This window comes from Myotis brandtii, unplaced genomic scaffold (assembly GCF_000412655.1).
Source record: "Myotis brandtii unplaced genomic scaffold, ASM41265v1 scaffold672, whole genome shotgun sequence".
NCBI classification, from domain to species: domain Eukaryota; kingdom Metazoa; phylum Chordata; class Mammalia; order Chiroptera; family Vespertilionidae; genus Myotis; species Myotis brandtii.
The window spans coordinates 512,984-536,797 of record NW_005370621.1 but is presented as its reverse complement, the minus strand read 5'-3'; the positions used below and the strand labels follow the sequence as shown (position 1 = coordinate 536,797).

Genomic DNA, 23,814 nt, shown 5'->3' with positions numbered 1-23,814 from the left:
CCCAGTCTCCTTCTGCCCACATTATAACGATGGTTGCAATTTGCTTATTATAAAATACTTCCCGAAGAACAGTGAAAAACAGGCAATTTTCAAAAGCAGGGAGCATAATTCTAACATCTTACCGCTTTTTAAAGTGTAATTTTCAGAGCAATTTCATAGCACGTGTTAGCTCGTGTGCCTATCTTCAAATCTGGAGTGAACCACCACACATACCAGAAGCTTAATTTGGAACCCGAGGCTGGCTTCTACCCTAACTCCGCCACCTTCGACACTTTTGCCACCTTTCTTTTTGTTTTGTTTTGCTTTTTTTTGTTAATCCTCGCCTGAGTATATTTTTCCCTTTGCTTCCAGAGAGAGTGGGAGAGAGAAAGAAATATCGATGTGAGACACATCAACGTGCCTCCTGCACATGCCCCGACTCAGGGTGGGGAGCGAACCCAAAACCTAGGTACATGTCCTTGACAGGAAATTGAACCCAAAACCCTTGAGTGCTTGGACCAACACTCTAACCAGTGAGCACACCAGTCAGGGCTGCCAGCCTTCTTTTAATTGCATTATCTTCCCCTAATCAAATGTGTTTGCCTGGCTCCTCTAATCTAACTATATATATAAAAGGCTAATATGCTAAGTGTCTGACCATCCGACCGGTCGCTATGACAAGCAATGGCCACCAGGGGGCAGATGCTCAATGCAGGAGCTTCAGTGACTTGGCAGCAGTGGTTCTTGGGTGACGCACCCTGAAACCAGAGAGGAGGGAGCCCGATTCCTCGCTGGGCCACACGATTCCACCTTTGGCAGTGGCTTATGCTGTTGCTGGGGCACTGTTGGCCCCAAATCTGGTTTACTTGCGCTTGCACTCCACACCCTGTACAACAGCAACTTTGCAGAGTGCCCTCTCGCACTCCGGGACCCCTCGGGGGGTGTCAGAGAGTCAGTTTTGGCCCAATCCCTGCAGGCCAGGTCAAGGGACCCCACCTGGTGGAGGGACCCCACTCACTCCGCAGATGCCAGGGAGGGACCATGGGAGGTTGGCTCCAGGTGTGTCCAGCCCGTCTCGCCCAGTCCCGCCCTGCCGGCCATCTTCTACTTAATTTTCCTTTCAATGTGCACAAATCTGTGCACCGGGTCACTAGTCTATCATAAATTCCTGGAGGATGAAGACAACTAATTGGTTTTATAATTGTCTCCTCACCCCAACCCCTCACTCTAAATGTCATCCCCATTGCCCTCCGCACCCTATAGAAAGCTTTGCTGGTAAAAGTGAGTGAAAATAGCTTTTACTTAGTTCCTGCTATCTATATTACCTTATCTCAGTTAATCCTCTCAAAAAACGATTGAACGAGGCAATCACAACATCAATTTAGAGGCTGTTCTTTGCAGGGCAAAGGGGTTGGGTCATCTTAGAGCTTGTCCATTGTACCCATTGGAACGTCAAGTTCGCCTCTCCTCAACCTCCCCTTCCTCTTATCAGGGGTATCAGAAATTGTATTGGTGGATCAGATATTCATTAACTGAGGTTAAATGGAAATACTACAACTTTTAGACACGAGTTCTAGAACAGCCTCTAAGATTCTAACACAGCACTCAAACATGACACATGACCCTTGAAACTCAATTATCACACATATTAAGAAGGATGCATAGGCTTGTGCTAAAGGTAACTTTCCTTAACAGTGATGACGATGGAGGTCTTATCTGTTAACTTGTTAATGATTGAAGGATGAGTAGCAGCAGCTTCCAACCCAGACTGGGGCACTTTCCTTTCCTAAGACTGAAAGGTCAGTGCCCCAGTCGGGCCCCATCTCAGGTTCGATCCTTTCTCATGAAGAGGAGGATTATTGGAGATACATCCTAAATTCAAAGCAATCAGGAAACCCATTATTCCTTTTCCTGTTTCCATCCTAGTTGGCTTGTATTTGTGCTTTGTGTACTAGAATACATAAAATGGGTGGGGCCCAATTTAAAGACCTAATGACATTCTTGGAATTTACTGTCTAGTTTCGATACAACCGGATGTGACAAGCTCAAGAGTTGTACTTCTCAACATAGTCCAGGTCAAATTCCATTCGAATACCTTCGTTGGGCTTACTGAAATTCTCTGCTCTTCTAGAATTTAGTTGGACACAGCAGTACTTAAGGTTGTGATATCAGTTAAAAATTAAGAAATTTGTTTTTTTATGGAATAAAAAAATTTTTTTCTAGCTAAATATGGGCTATGACAACAGGCCTAACATCTTCTTTAGGGTTTTTAATCAAAAAACAAACCTCATCTGCTAATACTAGTAGAGCGAACTTTTTGGGAATTGATGCTAGCTCCAGTTAGGCGTGAGGCCCATTTCTTCAATTACCCTATCCTCACCTCTATTGGAAGCACAGAGTGGACGGTCCCTGGTGTCCCAATGCCTGACTGTTGGTATCAGGTACTCCAAATCTTTTTGACCTTGCATATTATTTTCTACTTCTTATGATACACTTTCAAATGTGAATTATATTCTCATACTCTTCATATCATATTCATATGCAACCAAGTACACAAAAAAATAAGCAAAACCATTAAAGCAAATTGTACAAAAGTACTCTCTGCTTTCTCATCCTTAACAGTGTACCTGATTATTAATAGTCTTTCGTAATATTGTATCTATTTTTCCCAGTTATTTTACATAGGCTTTTAAACTTTTTTATTTTTCATTCAATATTATTTTGTATTAATTTCAGGTGTACAACACAGTATTTAGCCAATCATATACTTTATGAAGTGATCCCCTCTATATTTCCAGTACCCACCTGGCAACATAGTTATTACAATATTATTGACTATATTTCCTATGCTGTATTTTATATCCCTGTGACTATTTTGTAAGTATCAATTTGTACTTCTTAATCCTTTCACCTTTTTCACCCAGTCTTCACACACACACACACACACACACACACACACACACACTAGCTACCATCAATCTTCCCTGTACCTATGAGTCTGTTTCTATTTTATTTGCTCATTTATTTTGTTCTTTTAATTTCACATATAAGTGAAATCATATGGTATTTGTCATTTTCTGACTGACTTAGTTCACTTAGCATAATACATTCTAGGTTCATCCATGCTGTTGCAGATGGTAAGATTTCATTCTTTTTTTATGGATAAGTAATAGTCCACTGTATATATGTACCACCACTTCTTTTTTAAAATCCTCATCCGAGGATATTATTCACAGATTTTTAAAAATTAATTATTTAATTTTTAAATTTTTTTAGATTTTTTTCTTTATTGATTAAGGTATTACATATGTGTCCTTATCCATTGATTTTTTAGAGAAAGGAAAGGAGAGAGCAGGAGAGAGAAACATCGATTGGCTGTGTCCTGTACACACCTTGACCTGGGATCAAACCTACAACCTATGTATGTGCCCTGACGAGGAATCAAACCCACAACCTTTTGGTGTATAGGACGATGCTCCAACCAACTGAGCCACCTGCCCAGGGCTGTACCACCACTTTTTTATCCACTTATCTATGGATGAGTAACTGGGTTGCTTCCCTATCTCGGCTATTGTAAATAATGCTGCGATGAACACAGAAATGCATATATTCGTTTGAAGTAGTGTTTTGGGTTTCTTCAATATATATACCCAGAGTGGAGTCACCAGGTCATAAGGTAGCTCCACTTTTAATTTTTTGAGGACCCTCCATACTGTTCTCCACAGTGGCTGCACCGATCTGCATTCCCACCACCAGTGCATGGGGGTCCCCCTTTCTCCACATCTTCACCAACACTTGTTATTGTAGGTTTATGATGATGGACATTCTGACAGGTGTTAAGGTGATATCTCATTGTAGTTTCAATTTGCATTTCTCTGATGATTAGTGACCTTGAACATGTTTTCAAATGTCTATTGGCCATCTATATATCCTCTTTGGAGAAGTAAACACTCAAGTCCTCTGCCCATTTTTTTAAATTGGATTGTTTGGTTGTATTTATTTGTTTGTTTGTTTGGTGTTGACTTGTATGAGTTCTTTATAAATTTTGGATAGTAACCCCTTATGGGATGTATCATTAGAGAGTATCTTCTTTCATTCAGAAGGTTGTCTTTTTGTTTTGTTAATGGTTTCCTTTACTGTGCAAAACATCTTAGTTTGATGTAGTCCCATTTGTTTATTTTTCCTTTTGTTTCCCTTGCCCAAGGAGATGTGGAAAAAAATACTGCTAACAGAAATCTTAGAGATTTTACTGCCCACATAGGCATTTCCATAGTATTTTATCTGTGGTTTCACTTTCCATGGTTTTAGTTATCTCTGGTCAACGTGGTTCTAAAATATTCAATGGAAAATTCCAGGAAGAAACAATTCATAAATTTTAAATTGCAACCTCTTCTGAGTAGTGTGATGAAATCTTGTTCTCTGCTGCTCTGTCCCACCTGGGACCTGGGACGTGAGTTATCTCCTTGTCTAGTGTACCATGCTGTATACGCTCCCCGTCCACTAGTCACTTAGCCACCTCAATTATCAGATCCACTGTTGGGATGTTGCAGGGCTTGTGCTCAAGTGACCCTTATTTACTTAATAATGCCACACTCACATAACTTTTATTACTGCATATTGTAAAACTGTTCTACTTCATTATTATTTATTGTTGTTAATCTCTTCTTGTGTCTATATATTAAACTTTATCAAAGGTATGTGTGCATAGGAAAAAAGGTATAGATAGGGTTTGAGGCATCTACTGAGGTCTTGGAATGTATCTCCCAGGGGGAAAGGGGACTCCTGGACCTCTTTAGGAGGCAGTTTCAGAGGAATAGTCAAGTCACCCTAGGATCAAGGAGCATGCCCTGTATACACTGTGAGGTGTCACACCCATTGCTCTAGTCTACCCTGAGACATAACCTATAGTCTCTTAGCTAAGAGAGAAGGCTCTGGAGTTGGACAACCTGGCTTAGACACCCAGGTGTGTGGCCTCAAGTAACATACTTACTAGGTCTGCTCCATGGTTTCCTCACTTATAAAATGATGACAACAGTACCTACCCCATGGGTTGCTGTGAATATGCAACAAGTTAATGCCTGCTTATTGTTTAGATTACAGGGGTCCTCAAACTACGGCCCGCGGGCCACATGCAAATACAAATATTGTATTTGTTCCCGTTTTGTTTTTTTACTTCAAAATAAGATATGTGCAGTGTGCATAGAAATTTGTTCATAGTTTTTTTTTAAACTATAGTCCGGCCCTCCAACGGTCTGAGGGACAGTGAACTGGCCCCCTGTTTAAAAAGTTTGAGGACCCCTGGTTTAGAAAGTACCTGGAGTAAAGTAAGCACCCAAATAAGTGGTAATCATCAGCAACGAATGTAATGTGAGGGCCCCTCCTTCCTTTACACAACTTTCTGAACACAGACTATTTCCACAGTATCTCTTATTTTATAATATCAGCTCTTACCCTCTACCCATTTTAGTTACTTCATGTTGTTTATTATCTTTATGTTTTAATTACCAATGTAACTGCTTTGTTTTTATGAAAAATGCATATATAAGGCAATATAGTAAATGATATAAAGGACTTTGTGAGAACAGCAATTTATTTATTTATTTTGAAATAAATTATTTTCCAATTATAGTTGACACACATTACATTAGTTTCAGGTGTAATTCTGGCATTCTTCCCCCGCCCCCCCGCCATTACAGTTTACTTTCAATATTATTTTGTTTTGGTTTCAGGTGTACAGCATGGTGGTTAGACAAACATATACTTTACAAAGTGTTCGCCCAATATCTCCCGTACCCACCTGGCACCACGCATAGCTATTACAATATTATTGACGATATTCCCTATGCTGTACTTTACATCCTCATCACTATTTTGTGAGTCGTCCAATTCAGGGACTACTTCTTAATTGGTATTTTTTAATCCCTTCACCTCTTTTATCCAGTCCCCCGAACTCCCCCCCCTCTAGCAACCACCAGTCAGCTATCTGTGTCTGAGTCTAGAACAGCCATTTCTTGATTTTCCTGTTCCTACCACTAGTTCCACCCAAGACAACCAATCATAAAATATTCTGTTTTGCTGTCTTGGTAGTTATCTCTTTAACTCTTGATAACATGCTTAAATCTGTTGTTCATGATTCTTATCAGGGACTTTACTCCTACTGCCCCCTGGCCTCTACCCAAAGTTTTATCAATTATCATTTTAATTCCTCTGTTCGTTACCTTTGTAATTTTAAGTGCTTACTAATAAATTTTCATTTATGTTTCCAACAAAAATAATTTTTTTAGGTAAAACTGTCTTTAATCACAGACAACATGATTATCTATGTAAAAATAAATTCCATGATGCTATAAAAGTTACTAGAATTAATACATGAGTTTAATAACTCTACGAGTTCCCCTCATTTCGGTCAGGCATTATCTATGTCATTAACTCCAGTCAAACCCCTCTGCCATTTGACACAGGTCCTCAAATATTTCTACTATTATTTGAAGGTTTCATTAGCACTTGGAGGATGTCCAATTAACCTCAAACAGCCTTTTAGATTCCACAAGTGTTAAAAATGCTTTCTAGATGACTTCTAGGAGCTTCTCTTAATCCATCTAAATAGGAACCAACTGAAACACTGACTATCTTTGAATGTAAGGCATAGTGTTAAGCACTGTGTGGTATGATGATGACAACCACAAACCACATAATCTAAACTGAATAAGCAATGAACGTGTTTAATACATTGAGCATCATTTCTTACTGTGGACTCTATCATGAATTATTTGCTGCCCACCAGCACTGTTTTTCCTTAACATGTAAATGTGAGTTTTGCTTTCTTCAACAAACCTATATCCAAGATTCACTTCTTTTTAAAGATAAAAGTTCATTGCTCTCCTCATCCATGATGAGGGTATGCTTAAATTGTGGAACGCTGATAAGAACTTGAGCAAAGTGTCTCCTTGTACCCTTGGCCTCTGGGAATAGGGGAGGAGAATTCTTCTTTTATGGGAACCTCATCACAGCAGATGTTACATGCTTTGCTTCAGATCTGCTTACCCAGGGGTTATAATGGTGGCTGTCTGGAGCCTGACCTCCTGCTGTAATTCTTATGAAATAAATTCTCTAATGTGCATGATGCTTTTGTTCTAAAGGACCTCCAGGGCTATCATTCTGTCTGCTCCACATCATGCCTTTGAAGTAGTCCAGGAGCCAGTGTACAGATTCTCATTCCACAGATGAGCAAAGAAAAAAGGTACAAAAGAGGTCAAGCCACTGGATCAGGGGTCACTAGAGTGACAGGAGAGGGGCAGGGTGAGCCAGAATACCTGCTTCTTGGACCACAGCTCTCACTGCATCCAGATTCAGCCTGTGCAAATGAATGCAAAGTGTCATTGAAAAACAACAGGAAGTTCGACCCAATGAAACCAGGAGATAAACTCGGCTCACAATAAGCAATAGTAGTAGAGCTGCCAAAAGATATATTCTCTTCCTCTGAAAGTTTCAAATAGTGGGAATGATAAATGACAAGAATTCTGACAAGAAAGATAAACAACAGGAGTGGGTTTTGTGGACTGTTTTTCAAATTAAATTTCTTTACTTTTTTTTTTTTTTTTAGTGAGAAATAGAATATTCTTACAAACACATTGTAAGCAGGAATTTTCAATTTAGTTCAGGTACATTAACTGACATAAATCCTAATAGAACTTTGAGTTGTTCCCTTTTCACTTCATTCTGCTAAAGAAGAATAAAAATAATCGAAAAGGAGGAGCAGCTAGTGTGCAGAGAGGCTGGGTAGGAAACATGAAGCAGGCAATGTGGTCTCAGCTGTCAGGACTCCGGTCTGCTGGGAGAGATAAGTAGGGAGCAACTGAAAAGTCAGCTTCGAAGAAAAGCTGCAAGAGTCGTAAGAGCAAGACTTCCACAGGGAATGTGTGCCTGAGAGAGCTCTCCAGGCAATCGTGGAGATGCCTTCCAAAACTGTGATAAATGTGTGCTATCATGAAAATCTGATGTCATTTCCTTAAACAGAGAAGAAAACAGAAGATTTGGTAAGAAAAAAAAGTGGAATATGAAGAAATGATATTGCAAATGACGATCAGGAAATGATTCTGTTCTCAGATATTTTCTCGGTCTACAAACCTTTTCAGGGAAGTCTCATTTAATCCCATGGCCATAATCACTGGTGAGAGAACATGAACATAACTTTCTGTCTCCATCAGGGACCTGTCTCCTTTCATCCATACTCATACACCTTCCTTCTAGATCCTCCACCTGGATGTCCTGTGGGTATCTTAACCGCTTCCACTCTCACGGCTTGAATCACTGCCCACAGACCATAACACAGCCAGCATCTCCATCATGGACCTCTCTCCTTACAGCCGCACTCCACCTAGTTATCCCACAGGTTTACCAAGTGCATGTGCAAAATCGGAGGCATCATCACAGCCTCTGCCACATGTATATGCTGCCTCTTCCCTGTACACACGCTCAGTTCATCGTCATTCTCCAATCTCTCCAGCCACTCAAGCCAAAAGCCAGAGAATCATCTTCTACTCCTCCCGTTCCCTCAAAATTCATAGGAAGTGGTCATCAAGTCCTACAAAACCCCCCTCCTAAATCTCAAATCTGCTCATTTTCCTCATCCTCACTAACTTAATTTAGATCCTCATAATCCCTCTTACCACCAGTCTCCTTGTCTCCAATCCCTTTCTCCTCTCATTCATCTCCCAAACTACATAGTCCATGTTGCTGATCTAACATAAAACATGAGCTCACTCGTCCATGAAAATCTTCTAGCTGTTGCCTCATTGCCTATAGAAGAAAAGTTCAAACTCCTTAGCATGTCTGGCAAGATGTCCATGGTCTGGCTCCAGGATACCCCTCCAATCTCTTTCCATTCACAGCCATCCTACTCAATATCAGATTGCACAGCTCCAAAATACACTAACTTTTATGAATTCATGTATTTTTTAAAAATATATTTTATTGATTTTTTACAGAGAGGAAGGGAGAAGGACAGAGAGCCAGAAACATCAATGTGAGAGAAACATTGATCAGCTGCCTCCTGTACACCCCCCACTGGGGATGTGCCTGCAACCAAGGCACATGCCCTTGACCAGAATCGAACCTGGGACCCTTCAGTCCGCAGGCCGACGCTCTATCCACTGAGCCAAACCGGTTAGGGTATATGAATTCATGTGTTTTTATGTGTTGTGCCCAGTACAGAGTAAGGAATTAGAAATGGTAGTTGCTGTCACTACTATACAACTACAAGGACTATAATCGCACGACAATGATGAATGTCAACTAGGGCTAGATTGCGGATGGTCTTACAAACCAAACCAGGGCTTTAGATTTTAGACATCGTAAAGTATCCAAGGATTTGGGGGCAGAGTGGGGACAAAATTATAACCTCTGGTAGCAGTATTATAATTGATTAAGACGGTCATAGAGGGAGATGTGAAAGCTGTTTGGGAAGCTACTACCATAGTCCAGGTAAGAAGAGGAATATAAGTGAGAATAGAGGAGAACATTTTTTAAAATGCCTCAGGACTTGTTAAGTGTACAGAAACAAGTAATAAAAAGACCAGTAAAATTACAAAAGTAGATTAAAAAAATGAGAGTGTCTGATAAAAATTTAGAATTTGGGGAGGGGGATGTACTTGGGTTTTAAAAAGGTGACAGCTGCAAGTATAGATTTCATAATAGAGGTACTTTTCATAGAGGTAATAGTTGGGATCACAAGAGCAGATGAATGACTAAAAGAGAGTGAGGCATGAGTTATTAAACTGTTCTAAATGTTATGGGCCAGAAAGCAAGAGATGGGAAAATACTAAAATTTGGCCAGAAATAAGGCTGCTCATTGGGAAAGGACCTTGAAGCAGTGATTAGGCTACAAGCTAGAGGCTGTTGACATCTTAAAAAGGAAAGAGGAGCTAGCAAGTTGAAGAAAAGACAGCTGTAGCTTAAGAAAATTACTTGTTCATTTATACAACAAGCGTTCATTGAGAGCCATCTTTGCACTGGACACTTTTCTCGGTGCTGGGAATATCCCCATGAACAGAACACAGTCCCTCCCCTTGTGGACTTTACTTTCCAGTGAAGGAGGTAGACAATGAAGAAACCAATAAAAATGTAACATCAGGGGCTGTTGGTGATCATCTCTAAAGCTGCTAGGTGCCCATGTAGGATTCTCCCAGTGAGGCCGAGTGGTGAGGCCCAGCTTCCTGAAAAGACAGTAACCTACCCCCATGGTTCATCACCATGCTCACCTGGCCAAGAAGAAGGCAGCCAAGAAGAAGGAAGCTGCCAAAGCACAACAGCAGCCCAGGAAGGACATGAAGAAAACAGAGATGCTCTCAAAGAACCACAGGTGGCAGAGGAGACACATGAGGAGGTCAATGGCCAAGAGACCACAGAAGTGGACTTGCTGACCAAGGAGAAGGAGGACTGAGATGAAGCTGCTGCTCAAGGTGTCAGTGGTGTCCTGGCCTCTCACCCCATCAGTACTGACGTCCACATTCTCAACCTCTCCCTTACCTTGCATGGCCAAGAGCTGCTCAGTGACACCAAACTGAAATTAAACTCAGGCCGTCGTTATGGCCTCATTGCCTTAAGTAGAATTGGGAAGTCTATGCTATTGGGAAAGGTGAAGTGCCCATCCCTGAGCACATAGACATCTACCATCTGACCCGGGAGATGCCCCCAGTGACCAGGCACCCTTGCTGCGTGTGATAGAAGTCGACACAGAGCGGGCCATGCTGAAGAAGGCTGAGCAGCTGGCTCACGAGGATGCTGAGTGCGAGGAGCTCTTGGAGCTCTATGTGCCTCCGGAGGGGCTGGATGCTAGCAAGGCGGAGAAGAGGGCCTCACGGATCCTGCACGGGCTGGGTTTCACACCTGCCATGCACACAAGAAACTAAAAGACCTCAGTAGAGGCTGGAGGATGAGGGTTGCCCTCACCAGAGTCCTCTTCATTCAGCCCTTCCTGGTGCTCCTGGATGAGCCACCAACCACTTGGGCCTCAATGCTTGTGTGCGGTTGGAAGAAGAACTAAAAGACTTTTAAGTACATTCTGGTCTTCGACTCCCATTCCCAGGACTTTCTGAATGGTGTCTGTACCAACATCATTCACATGCACAAGGAGAGACTGAAGTATCACATGCGTAATTATGATCAGTATATAAAGACAGGGCTGGAGCTGGAGGAACCAGATGAAGAGGTCTCGCTGGGAGCAAGATCAGATTGTGCACATGAAGAACTACACTGCTAGGCAGTGCTAAGCTGGCCTGGCAGGCCCAGAGCAAGGAGAATACAGAAAATGATGGCATTGGGACTGATAGAGGGGGTTGTGACCAACTAGACCCTGTCATTTCATTACCCACCATGTGGCAAGATCTCTCCACCCGTCATTATGGTGCAGAATATGAGCTTCAAGTATACAAAAGATGGGCCTTGTATCTACAACAATCTAGAATTTGGCATTGATCTGGCACATAAGTGGCTCTGGTAGGGCCCAATGGAGCAGGGACGTCAACTCTTGTGAAGCTGCTAACTGGAGAGCTACTACCCACAGACGGGGTGATGTGAAAACACTCGCACGGGGTGTTACCAACATTTACATGAGCAGCTGGACTTAGACCTCTCATCTTTGGAGTACATGATGAATTGCTACCCAGAGACCAAGGAGAAGAACACAAAATTCACCTAAGAAAGATCATTGGGCAATATGTTCTCACTTGGAAACAGCAGGTGAGCCAGATCCAGAACCTGTCTGATGGGCAGAAGTGCCAAGTGTGTTTGGCCTGGCTGGCCTGGCAGAACCCTCACATGCTCTTCCTGGGCAAACCTACCAATCACCTGGATATTGAGACCATCGACACCCTGGCAGACGCCACCAATGACTTCGAGGGTGGTATGATGCTGTTCAGCCATGATTTCAGATGCATTCAGCAGGCAGCACCAGAAAATGTGGGTGTGTGAGAAGCAGACTATACCCAAGTGGCCTCCAGACATCCTGGTCTACAAGGAGACCTTGAGTCCAAGCTGGTGGGCGAGGAACTCCAGTTCACCAGAAGGACCCACAATCTGAGGGCCCCTGGGGCCACACTCCTGCATTGCTGCAATACCTCTTCCCAGCCCCTCTCCTCCCCCGACCTGCCTTAGCTGCACTCTGCAACCCTATCTACAGCTGGGCAGTACCAGTCCATTTCCTCTCCTTCCAATTACTTTTATCCATGTCTGGACTCAGCTGGCTGTTCTCACCAGCCCCTTGCTGGTTCCTAACAATGCCTACACCCTGATTGGCCAGTGAAGGAGCTTAGGATCCTGGTTTTCTGGGTTTTGGTAAAGTTGGAGGAATATCCTCCAGCCACTTCCCCCTTTTCTTTCTGCTTCTGGTTTGGAGCTCTGGATCGGGGCCTTAGTCTGGATCAGTTTTCAAATAATTATTTAACAGTATAACTTTTAGACCTGCGTGGCATCTATAAAGCATCCCATAAAGAAGCAAAAATACCCTAATCGGTTTGGCTCAGTGGATAGAGTGTAGGCCTGTGGACTGAAGGGTCCCAGGTTCGATTCCGGTCAAGGGCATGTACCTTGGTTGCGGGCACATCCCCAGTTGGGGGTGTGCAGGAGGCAGTTGATCGATGTTTCTAACTCTCTATCCCTCTCCCTCCCTCTCTGTAAAAAAAATCAATAAAATATATTTTTTTAAAAGAAGCAAAAATAAATAATAAAAGAAATACAACAAAAAGCTTCCAGAAGTCTTCTGACATATGTAGAAAGGGACTATTCCTTATATAAAGTTTGCACAAAATGAAATGAGGCATCATGTTTACATTATAAATTGCCACACAGGAGAGGGAGTTTCTGAGAAACTGCAAAGCCAAATAATGAAGCCCAACTGTACACAAAGCTAAGAGCCGGATTTCCATTCTGTTTTCTATAAACGACCATAAGCAAAAGTTATGTTTCTCTCTTAATCCTTAGTTATGAGAGACTGATTTCCCATTTACTTCATTTCCCATAAATCTTCACCATTCTGTTTAAACTACATGTCTTGGGGAAAACAATAAAAGGACATCATTTCAATATAGCTTGCCAAAGCAATACTGCTATTGTGGGTTTCTTCGTTGCCATATAATGAATTCATAAGCCTAAGGAAAGTCTGGTTTACATGTCACTCCTTAAGAATTAGGAAAATGGTTCATATTCACTTTTCTTGTTTTATTGAGGGCATTACAGTTTGTTTTCTAATGGAAGATGGGCATTAGGAAACTTGGGAAATTTTTCTGTGCAATTTCTCCAATGGAAAAAGAAATACCTTTGGTAATCTACAACCTCTCAACGAATATAACATTAAAAACGAAACTGTCACCAATCACCCATAAATTATCACTCTGTTTAAGTTAAAAGAACAAGTCTATGAAAGCATGCTTTAGACCATAGTGTAGTAAACACATAAATATTTCATAAAAAGGAAAAAGAAACCATGAATAAATGCCTCAGTTTAAAAAGCTAGCACTTTATCTGAACAGCACAAAATCGGGACATAAGAAAAACATGCTCTTTATTGGCCAATGGAGTAAATGAATGAGAAAGATCTAAAGCTTGCTTGCTTGCCTTACAACTAGACCTCTTAAGGCTCTTCTTCAAAAACTACTTTTTTGTCTTTTTTTTTTAAAGTCAATCTCAATGCATTACATGAGTCTATTGAGAAACACAATTCAGACCATATGGGAACATCTAGCTCCCAAGGTTACAGCAGAGTCTCAACAGCAAACAATGAGTAAGAGGGCTATCACTGCTGAAAGCCACAAAAACAGCACCCCAAAAATAACCCAGGAAAAGAAGGTAAGATTTTAAGTGGGGCCACTTAGTTCAGGGGCAAGAGCCTTGCATCCCTGAATGGATAATAATGCTATAAATTTATCATAGCAAAAAAAGCACACTCTATTCTGTACAATCTTTTGAAAAATCAAGGAAGGTTATGACAACTTTGGGGAAATTTTCTATGCAAAAATTGGCTGTAATAAATATTGACACTTAAAGGAGCAAGCAAACCCTCCGTAATCAGAATGTTTATTCTAGAAGTAAAAGCCTGCCCCGAAGTTCTGAGTAGCCAAGCATCCCCTGTTTTAAGCTCCTTCCATGTGGTGCTTGAATGGCCAATTAAGTTGGGCAGGCTTGATATATATGCTGTCAATTTGTTCTTGACATATTTTGAACGTAAAGGTGTTTTTCCTATAGTACTAGTATTTAGGTTCTTGTTAAACTAAATTAGTATGAACTTTAGGGGGAGCGTTATTTGAAAAAATATAGACATGCCCCAGCTTGAAGGCCATATTTCATCACTGTAGTTATTTATCCTGTGTGACAGACAGGGCAGCCTTAGGAGTTACTTTCCCCCCAACTCTATCAGATGCCTGCTCGCCAAACTTCACAAGGTTTTCTTGATGGAAATTAAAACTTTGTAGGGGAAGCTTTGTGGAGTTGTTCACTCATAACCCTCCATGAACCCACAGGGTGGAAAGAGCACTGGATGAAAGGTCATGGTCAGCACCTCAGGTGTACAACATAGTGTTCAGCCAATCATATACCTTCAAGCATACAACATAGTATTCAGCCAATCATATATTTTCAAGTGTACAACATAGTATTCAGCCAATCGTATACCTTCAAGCATACAACATAGTATTCAGCCAATCATATATTTTCAAGCGTACAACATAGTATTCAGCCAATCATATATTTTCAAGCGTACAACATAGTATTCAGCCAAATGTATACTTTCAAGTGTACAACATAGTATTCAGCCAATCATATACTTTATGAAGTATTCCCCCCTATATTTCCAGTACCCATCTGGCAACATACAGTTATTATAATATTGTTGAGTGATTTCCTTTTGGATGCAAAAATTGTTCAATACATATGTATTAAATCCCCACAACTTGCCAGGCACAGTGCTGAGTTCCAAGAATACAAAGATAAATAGAACATGATGCCTAACCTTTTACATTGACAAATATTAGCTGAACACCTAGGATGTGCCTACCACTCCCTCAAGCAGGTCATAGTATTGCTTCTTTTGATCGCTCCTGTTTTGTTTCCTTTATCAACAGATGTTATGACTGAATGATCCAATGATCCTGATAGTGGGCATGTTTTTACCTTTTTTTTTTTTTTAAAGACAAATGTGTGTATTAAGTATTGAAAACCCACTAGCCAACATGTTTTATGTAGTGTAGCTAAGTAGTATTCCATGAAACCTTCATTTTTCAATAAAACTATTTACATGTCTATGTCTATACTGGGTTACAGTGTATAATGTACTTCTTAAAGGGCACTGACATAGCCATACAGGGTTGTGTGATGGATTGAATGTGTGTCCCCAAAGTTGAAAGCCTAACTCCCAATGTGATGGTTTAGGAAGTGAGATCTTTGGGAGGTAGTTTGGGCATGTGAGCGGGGCCCTTATGAATGGTATTAGTGCCCTTTAAAAAGGGAAGCCAGAGAGCTCTCTTGCCCTCTTTCCACCACCTGAAGATACAATGAGAAGTTGGCAGTCTGCAACATTGAACAGAGGTCTCATCAGAACTCAACCATACTAGCACTCTCATCACCAACCTCCAGAACTGTGAAAAATAAATTTCTGTTGTTTATAAACTACTCAGTCTACAGAACTCTGATACAGCAGCCTGAACTAAGACAGTTTGCTAATTCTCTTTTATTTACAGTTTAAGTGACACTGAGTACCTGAAAAAGCCATGTGCAAAGATTAAATGCATGCTTAGCTTAGGCCAATTTACATTAATTGGTTTCTACAGGATCCTACAATTCCATTTTTAAATTTCATCCTAAAGATATCTAGAACATCAAAGGTAATGCTTTTAGCCTCCAACTAACTCCTTTCTCAACAACTTCTTTTCTCTTACCTAATTAGCAGTCTTTGGTTCCTGTTTGAATGAGTGAGTGCACCTCGAGGATCCCCAGGGCACTCTGAAAATGTGGGTTGGGCAGATCCCGAGGATCACACTGGTCTTCATCCTGTGGCTTTAAGAGCAGCTGACTTGAGTTACCACTGTAGGCTTGAGGGAGCTCCAGCAGAGCAAAAGCATTGGGGTGGAATGCTATTTGGAAGAGGAAGTCCTCAGAGGTTGTGCAAGAGTTCAAAAGGCCACCAACCTAGAAGCCCCAGAGGCCAGAATGTGTCTACTTCCATGAGGGATTGCCTGGGGGTGGGAGGTACGGATCTGTCCATCAGAGTCCAGCCACCTCAATTGTTGTGGCTGCAGTATGGATGATGGATTAGAGGAGGGCCAGAGTGTACTCAGGAGCCCAAGGAAGCTATGGCTAGCATCCAGAGAAAGATGAGAAGCTGGACTAGGACAGAATCAGCAGAAACGATGAGAAGCTGATGGATGGGGGAGATATTCAGGAAGCAAAAGCAATAGAAATGGGTGATGGATTCGATGCAGTGGATGAAAAAGACAGGGTCAAGGATGGCTCCTAAGTTTCTGCCTCATGCTGGGTGGTGGCTAGTGGTGCCTATCACAGGGCTGGGCCACACTGCAAGAGGACCAGGTATGGAGAGAAAAGATCTGGTCTTGGGCGTGTAGAATTTGAGGGGCCTTTGAGAGATCCATGTATAATGTCAATTATGTAATCTAGAGCTCATAGACAAAAATTCTAAATTCACTTATGCTTTCTTTTTTTAAAACTTTTCTTCCCAAACTGCAACTGCATGAAGCAGACAAAAGAATGTGGGCTTTAAAAGGAGAAAAGCCAGGGTTGGACCATCCCTTACTGGCTCTGTGCTCATGAGCATGTTCCTAACCTGACTTGGTTTCCATTTCCTCCTCTGTCATCTGGGATCACGTTGAAGATGAAAAGAAATAGCACTTGAAAAGTGCCTGGAATAGTGTGAGTTCTCAGCAAAGCCAAGCCAGAACCATGTTTATACTTTTTGTACACCCCGTAGCACTTGGTACTGTCCTAGCCAAGGAGGTCCATCAATATCTAGTATAGCAAACTGACTTGAAATATTCTGAGAACTGTCAGTAAACCACCATTTCCTCTTGCGAGAAAACCACTAGCTCTCGAAATCATTCTTCCACTTGGCATCCTATTGAAGTGACACCCAATCCTAAGTTATGCACAGAGCATGTCTTACTCCCATCATCCACACACCTTGGTCTACCTCCCAGCCTTGGGAGCATCTATTATTTGGCAGGGCCAGCAACTATCTAGAGTTTTTTTGTACTATCAGAAGCCCTAGGTGTCCAATCCAGTTGTGTGCATTTATTCTCTTGTGATCCACGGGGCTCTGAGAAAAGCCATGAATGGTTTTATTTCTCCCCTGGCATTTCTAGCAGAGCAAGTAGATGGCACCCTCTCCACAACCTCCCGGATTCTTCCAGGAATACCAAGTACTTCAGGAGGCTTATTCTGTACGTTGAGCGACAGACTGAACATTTCCTGCCAATACTGTGTATATCAGAATCACCTCATGCCTACCGACGCTCAAGTTGCTGAGCCCCATCCGACTTTCTGATTCAGCTAGGTTTATAGGATTATAATCTGTGTTTCTAACAAGTGTTGGTGCTGCTGGCCAAGCACTTTTCTTTGTGTGGTACTGGGCTATTGATGCATCGAACAGTCAAAGAAACGCCAGCTGAGGTTGGGAAGTTTTCACCTGAAGAGTCACAGGATTTGCCTTGTATATGATCACCAAGGTGTCTTGGTTAAGAAGGACATATGTTTATGATTTAGGTACTTTTAGACCCCATCTTAATAGTTTTGTAATGTTTTGTTTGATGCTTGATAATTTCTCATTATCTGTTCTGTATTATTTAGTTTTGGGTAAATGAAAAGGAATAACTCTTTAGAGACACTGCATCATACTCAGGCCAGAATTCATTCACCTAACCAAGCATTGCTTCCTCCTCCCAGAAGATGTGACTGTCATTCTCATGGAGTTCCCGTCATTAGCCTTTAAGAACTGTCTTCATGGCTAAACCTGTTCAGCTTGAGTTAGCTTAATGGTGGCCCAGTTCATCTTAACAGGGTGGATGGGACTTCTCCATTCATTTAAATATTTACTAGGTACCTACTATGTGCCAAGCACTAGAAAATGAGTGTTCAAGAACCATGACTTCTGCCCCCAAAAAGTTTATAATCTTGGGTTGAGTGTGTTTCTTGGGTAGAGGTGGTAGAAAAACAAGTTAAATACATAAATGTATAAGTATCCCTTGTGATAAGTGAAGAAAACTTATGAAGAAGGTCCTCTTTAGGATAGATGATCAGAGAAGGCCTCAAGAGCAGGTGACATTTGCCCAGCTGGTGTGGCTCAGTGGCTGAGCATTGACCCACCCACAAAGAGGTCACCTGTTTGATTCCTGGTCAGGGCACATGCCTGGGTTGTGGGCTCCATCCCCCGTAGGGGCTGTTCAGGAGGCAGCCAAACGATGATGATGCTTCTCTTTCATCGATGTTTTTATCTCTCTCTCCTTCTCTCCCTTTCTCTCTCTCTAAAATCAATAAAAACAATGTTTTTATTAAAAGAGAGCAGGTGACATTTAAAGTGATTAACTTAGAGAAGCTTAAAGTCCATTCTTACCTGTGTACGCTAAGCCAAATTCACTATTAAGTCACCCTGGGTGCTTTAAAAATATGTTTAGCTGGTGCTTATAAATAATAAAAAGAGCAACACATTTCATACTTATATTGTAACTTCTGTTAAGAAAGAGAAATAAAAAATCATTCCTAGGCATGTTGATTAAAAAAAGGTTGGAGCCCTAGCCGGTTTGGCTCAGTGGATAGAGCATCGGCCTGCGGACTGAAGGGTCCCGGTTTCGATTCCGGCCAAGGGCATGTACCTTGGTTGCGGGCACATCCCCAGTAGGGAGTGTGCAGGAGGCAGCTGAATCGATGTTTCTCTCTCATCGATGTTTCTAACTCTCTATCCTTCTCCCTTCCTCTCTGTGAAAAATCAATAAAATATATATTTTTAAAAAATAAAATAAAATAAAAAAGGTTGGAGGTCTGATGAATCAATACCATTTATGATGAAAAATGAAGTTTACTATAAACTATTGAAAGTAGTCTCTATCAGCTTGCCTGACATTTCAAAATGGCCTAGAAACTAATAGAATCATTAGAATAATTATGAAACATCCCAAGGCGATGAGTGATTTCCTTCTGGATGCATAAATTGTTCAATATACATATATCAAATCCCCACCACTTGCCAGGCACAGTGCTGAGTTCCAAGAATAAAAAAATAAATAGAACATGATGCCTAACCTTTTACATTGACAAATATGAGCTGAACACTTAGGATGTGCCTACCACTCCCTCAAACTGGTCCTAGTATTGCTTCCTTTGATCGCTCCTGTTTTGTTTCCTTACTTTATCAACAGATGTTACAACGAAATGATGCAACGATCCTGATAGTGGGCATGTTTTTATTTTTTTAAGACAAAATTGTGTATTAAATATTGAAAACTCACTACCCAACATGTTGAGTCTACTGCATTTCTTGTGCCTGTCTGTGAAGCAGAGAAACACATTTTTATAGCTAGCTATAATTGTATCCGATCGCAAACCCCTTACTCAGCATCACTGAATGGCAAAGATTTAAATGCCACCTTTTTCTTCCAAAATGGATGAAATTTCTACAGTCCTTGTCTTTAGTCCTAGAACTTGAGTTCCAAGTCAATTATCCTCCCTGAGCCCCCAGAATTCCAACCATGGTCTGAACCTCAACTGAAAGACACACACCCCAATTTTAGGGAGCAATACTGCACACCCAATCCTTTGTTTCATTGCAATTTCACAACCAACTTTCCACAACTCCTACAGAAAACAAGTCTCAAGAACTCTCTGCTCACCTATTATGTAAACTCCCCCAAACAAATTGCACACCCATTGTTTCTTCAGCCCCACAAACTACACAGAAGACTGTCTATCACAGTGGTTCTCAACCTTCCTAATGCCGCGACCCCTTAATACAGTTCCTCATGTTGTGGTGACCCCCAATTTCATTGTTACAAATTGAACATAATTAAAGCATAGTGATTAATCACAAAAACAATATGTAATTATATATGTGTTTTCCGGTGTCTTAGGCGACCCCTGTGAAAGGGTCGTTCGACCCCCAAAGGGGTCGCGACCCACAGGTTGAGAACCGCTGGTCTATCAGAAGACACTTCATGTTGTTTTCCATTCAAATATGCGGCTGTCTTAACTTAAATGATAATACCAATGTACTTCCAGCTTTCCAGCTAACTAAACATATAACCATGTCCCAACTGTTACCTATGTTTCAAATCTTCCCAAGAGTAATCTAGTTTGGATAGGATTCTTGTGCTTTCTTATATCACGGTCTCCTTTACACTCCTCTGAAGTTGGACAGGAGTAAATACAATTGAGAATGGGACACACAGAATCAAGCCTGTTTTTCCTGGCCAAATCTTGTTACTGGAAGGGACCTGACTGAATAAAGAAGCTAATTGTTTACTATACAGTACCCTTCAAAAATTTCATCAATAGATTAAGTTTAAAGTTTATTTTTAAAAAGAAAAATACTGAACAAAAGGTTAGATTTCCCTTCCATTTAGAAGAATCGCCAGATCCAGCCACAATTGAACAGCTGAGCTACATAATGTACGCTTCGAACTGGGCAGCCTCTACAAAAATAAAAGGACTCCTTCCAACCCCAGTTAATGTACTTGATACAAAGAGAACATGTTTCTGCAACAAATACATCTAGAACGTGGTGTTTTACAGAGTAACTAATGAGGGCTCCAGCCATAGGGGGAAAAATGACTTTTCCAGGATATTAAATATTCTGACTCACCATTTAACAGAAGTGCAAGCAAAAATGCAAATGCAAATGTATACGCATTTATGACTTTATCAGCTGTATGACAGGGCCACCTTTGGCTTCTGGCTTTATTTACCAGGAAGAGAAGCTTGGAAAACCAGCATCCATTTGTATTTCTCTTCAAATAGTTCCCTGTCTCCAAGCACTGGTTGGAACAAAGTATTAATTCTGAGTCTGTTGATCTACCTAGCCAAGAGAAACACAGTGAACAGATAAAAACAGACAACTTTGTCTTCTTAAAAGTAAGAAATGCACCTTCACCATAAAAACCCCAGGCACAATCTTGAATATGAACCTTCTTATGAATTCCACATTAGCCCTGATCCTCCTGCTAAACATCTGTGTGACTGAGCAAGCCATCTCACCTCTCTAAGCCGCAGCCGTCTTACCCATAAAAGGTGCCAGTGTCTAAACTAGTTAGTTAATACTTGAATTCTCTATCAGGAAGAAATCACCTCAATCCCCCATGACTGGTTCTGTTAATAATATTTAAGACCCATTCTATTTCTTTGCCATCATTCTTCTAAACACCACTTTTCAGTAAGGAAAGGTGGAAAGAGAAGAGGATTCTTAAAGGGAACAGATGCTAGTTTGGCTTTATTAATTAGGTTCCCCCTCTGAAGCCATGAGCTGGTATTAGCATCTGCTGAAATTTACTCAAATATAAAAAAGAGTGGTTGGTTTCTCCCTCTCAAGACATACTCTTTCATAGGCTCCACATTACTAACAACTAAGTGGGGGGAGGCAAGCAAAAGAGCATGGCATAGAGGACGTGCATCTATTGTTTACATGGAGTAAGAATAACTCTTCTTTATGTGATGTATTCAGGAAGGAGAGCAACAATGGGCACCTATCCCTGCTAGCTTCAGGGGCCACACCTTGTGTAGGTAAATTATCTTCTGGGTCAGCAGGTGTTGGGATGAGATGCTTGAGATTATTTTAAAGTTACTTCACTCACCTCCGTCATTCAACGGCTATTTATTGAGTATTTATGGTATGTAAACCCCAAAGCTAAAAAAATAAATAAATAAACAACTAAAAGGACTGAGTTGACTGACTGGAATTATTTTTTTTGGGGGGGGGGAATTCAAGTAAATCCTGACATGTCTTTTAGAGGAGTTCAGCCCCTCAGAATATTTTCAAATCAAATAGTAAAACTAAACAATATAGATGCTGAGCTGAAGTACACTTGGAATTTTTCTTTCCTTTCATTAAGTGGTATGTGATGTAAGAGAGGGAGGAGTAAATTACAGATGAAATAGAGAACTAGTTAAATCCTTGGTTAATACAGTTAAAAGGCCCCCCCCTCCAATAGAAAATGATACCATTGGATTACAAACACACTGATAAGCATTATAGAATGCTAAAAGTAGAAAGAGAAGGATAATTCAATACAGACCTCATGTTTTATATGTGGGGACTGAAGGCTCAGAGGTGGTATGATTTGGCCCAGGTCACACAGACAAACACAGTGTGCCAGAACTAGAACCCAGGTCACCAGCAGGCACGTGTCACAGTCCCTAGGGTATTGCAGCATCTGTGATGTGTCCTAATAGCTATCGGAAGTGGAACAATGGCATAATCCACAAAGCAATGGAGTAGGCATCCGGAGCTCGAGTTCTAGTCTTGCAAACTTCACTGGATTAGACATAGAACCACGGACAACCCCCATCACCTGTGTAAGCCTCCTCATCTGTCAAGTGTGAATGGTAATTCACAGTGAGACTGTGCAGACCAAAATAAATGCAGAAGCTCTGGCCGCTGTAAAAAAAAAAAATGTCACACAAGCACAAAACCAGCACCGGCTGGTGAGAGTGGGGGTCGTGTGGGTATTTTAGAAAACCTTGCTGGGACTGACTGCACTTCCAGTCACTTGTTACGTTGTGAAGACCCAGTACCTGTGAGCCTCCCGCTCCTCCTGTGAATATGTGGCTAATAGTCTTTGCCCTGCTTCTCTCAGAAGGGGTCAGAATTAAATGAGAACACTGAAAAGCATTTGCAAGCAGTAAGGCACTGATGCAGACTTAAGGTGTTATTATTAAATCCCTCTAGCCTTCATGTGGACAAAAATGTAACACGGTTCAATCATTCAGTTCTTAATAGTTTCCTGCTTAAGTAAGACATCATTATGCACCAGTCTCAGACTTACCAGCTTTCCCATCAGTCCCCGTCAGTCTCTGCTCACATTACTCGGTACAGAACCACTTCCCTCAGCTCCAGCCCTTGTCCAATGCTTACTCAACCGGCATGACATGGGATGAGAAAGGTTTTTGCCCCAGGGCCTCCTTTCAGCTGGAAATGCTCTGACAAAAGCTTCCAGGAACACTACTCTACTTCCCATTAGAGAGGTAATGAAACCCACCCTTCCACTTTTCCCCACTGGTCTGCAAAACGCCAGCCTTTCCAAAGAACAGGAGGGAAGCCGGGGTGGATGATCTTCACCAGAGGGGGCAACAGGGGCTCCCCAAACCTGCCCTCAGCAATGCTGATCAGGGGACGGCATCTCCTTCGCAGGAGACTAACTCATCCAAAGGCCCAACGCCTCCCTCAAGAGTCGCTCCCCATACAGCGAGGGCCTCCAGCAGGCTGAGAATGTCACAGAAGCGTGGGGAGGGAGGGGGGCTTCGTATTTTTGGTCTGCAACCCTCTGCTCATAGAAAGCATGAGGATAACTCACATGGCTTTGTGGAGAGCCCTGATCTCCAGTATATAAGATGAGAGAATGCATCAGCCTACTCCAACAACTTCTCTGGAACAGGTTTCTACCCAACCACGCTGGGCAAATGAGACAAGTAAACTGGGGGGAGGGAGGGAGGATAAGAAATGACACCAGGCTCCTTTGCATAGATGGAGCGATAAGCAGACATTTGTTGTCTTCAGGTCTGGCAACTCCTGGCACCGGCCTGGCAAATCAAACCCAGCCATTCTCCCTCTCTGTTGCCCCCGCTCTCACCTTC

The 23,814-nt window shown here is 41.7% G+C and overlaps 1 protein-coding gene and 1 pseudogene across 1 annotated transcript in view; one reads left to right on the top strand and one right to left on the bottom strand.

Moving 5' to 3' along the window:
* PIP5K1B (phosphatidylinositol-4-phosphate 5-kinase, type I, beta) overlaps positions 1–23,814 on the bottom strand; it is a 287,643-nt gene that overhangs the window by 259,341 nt on the left and 4,488 nt on the right. The window lies entirely within an intron of this gene.
* LOC102253055 lies at positions 9,705–12,132 on the top strand (annotated as a pseudogene).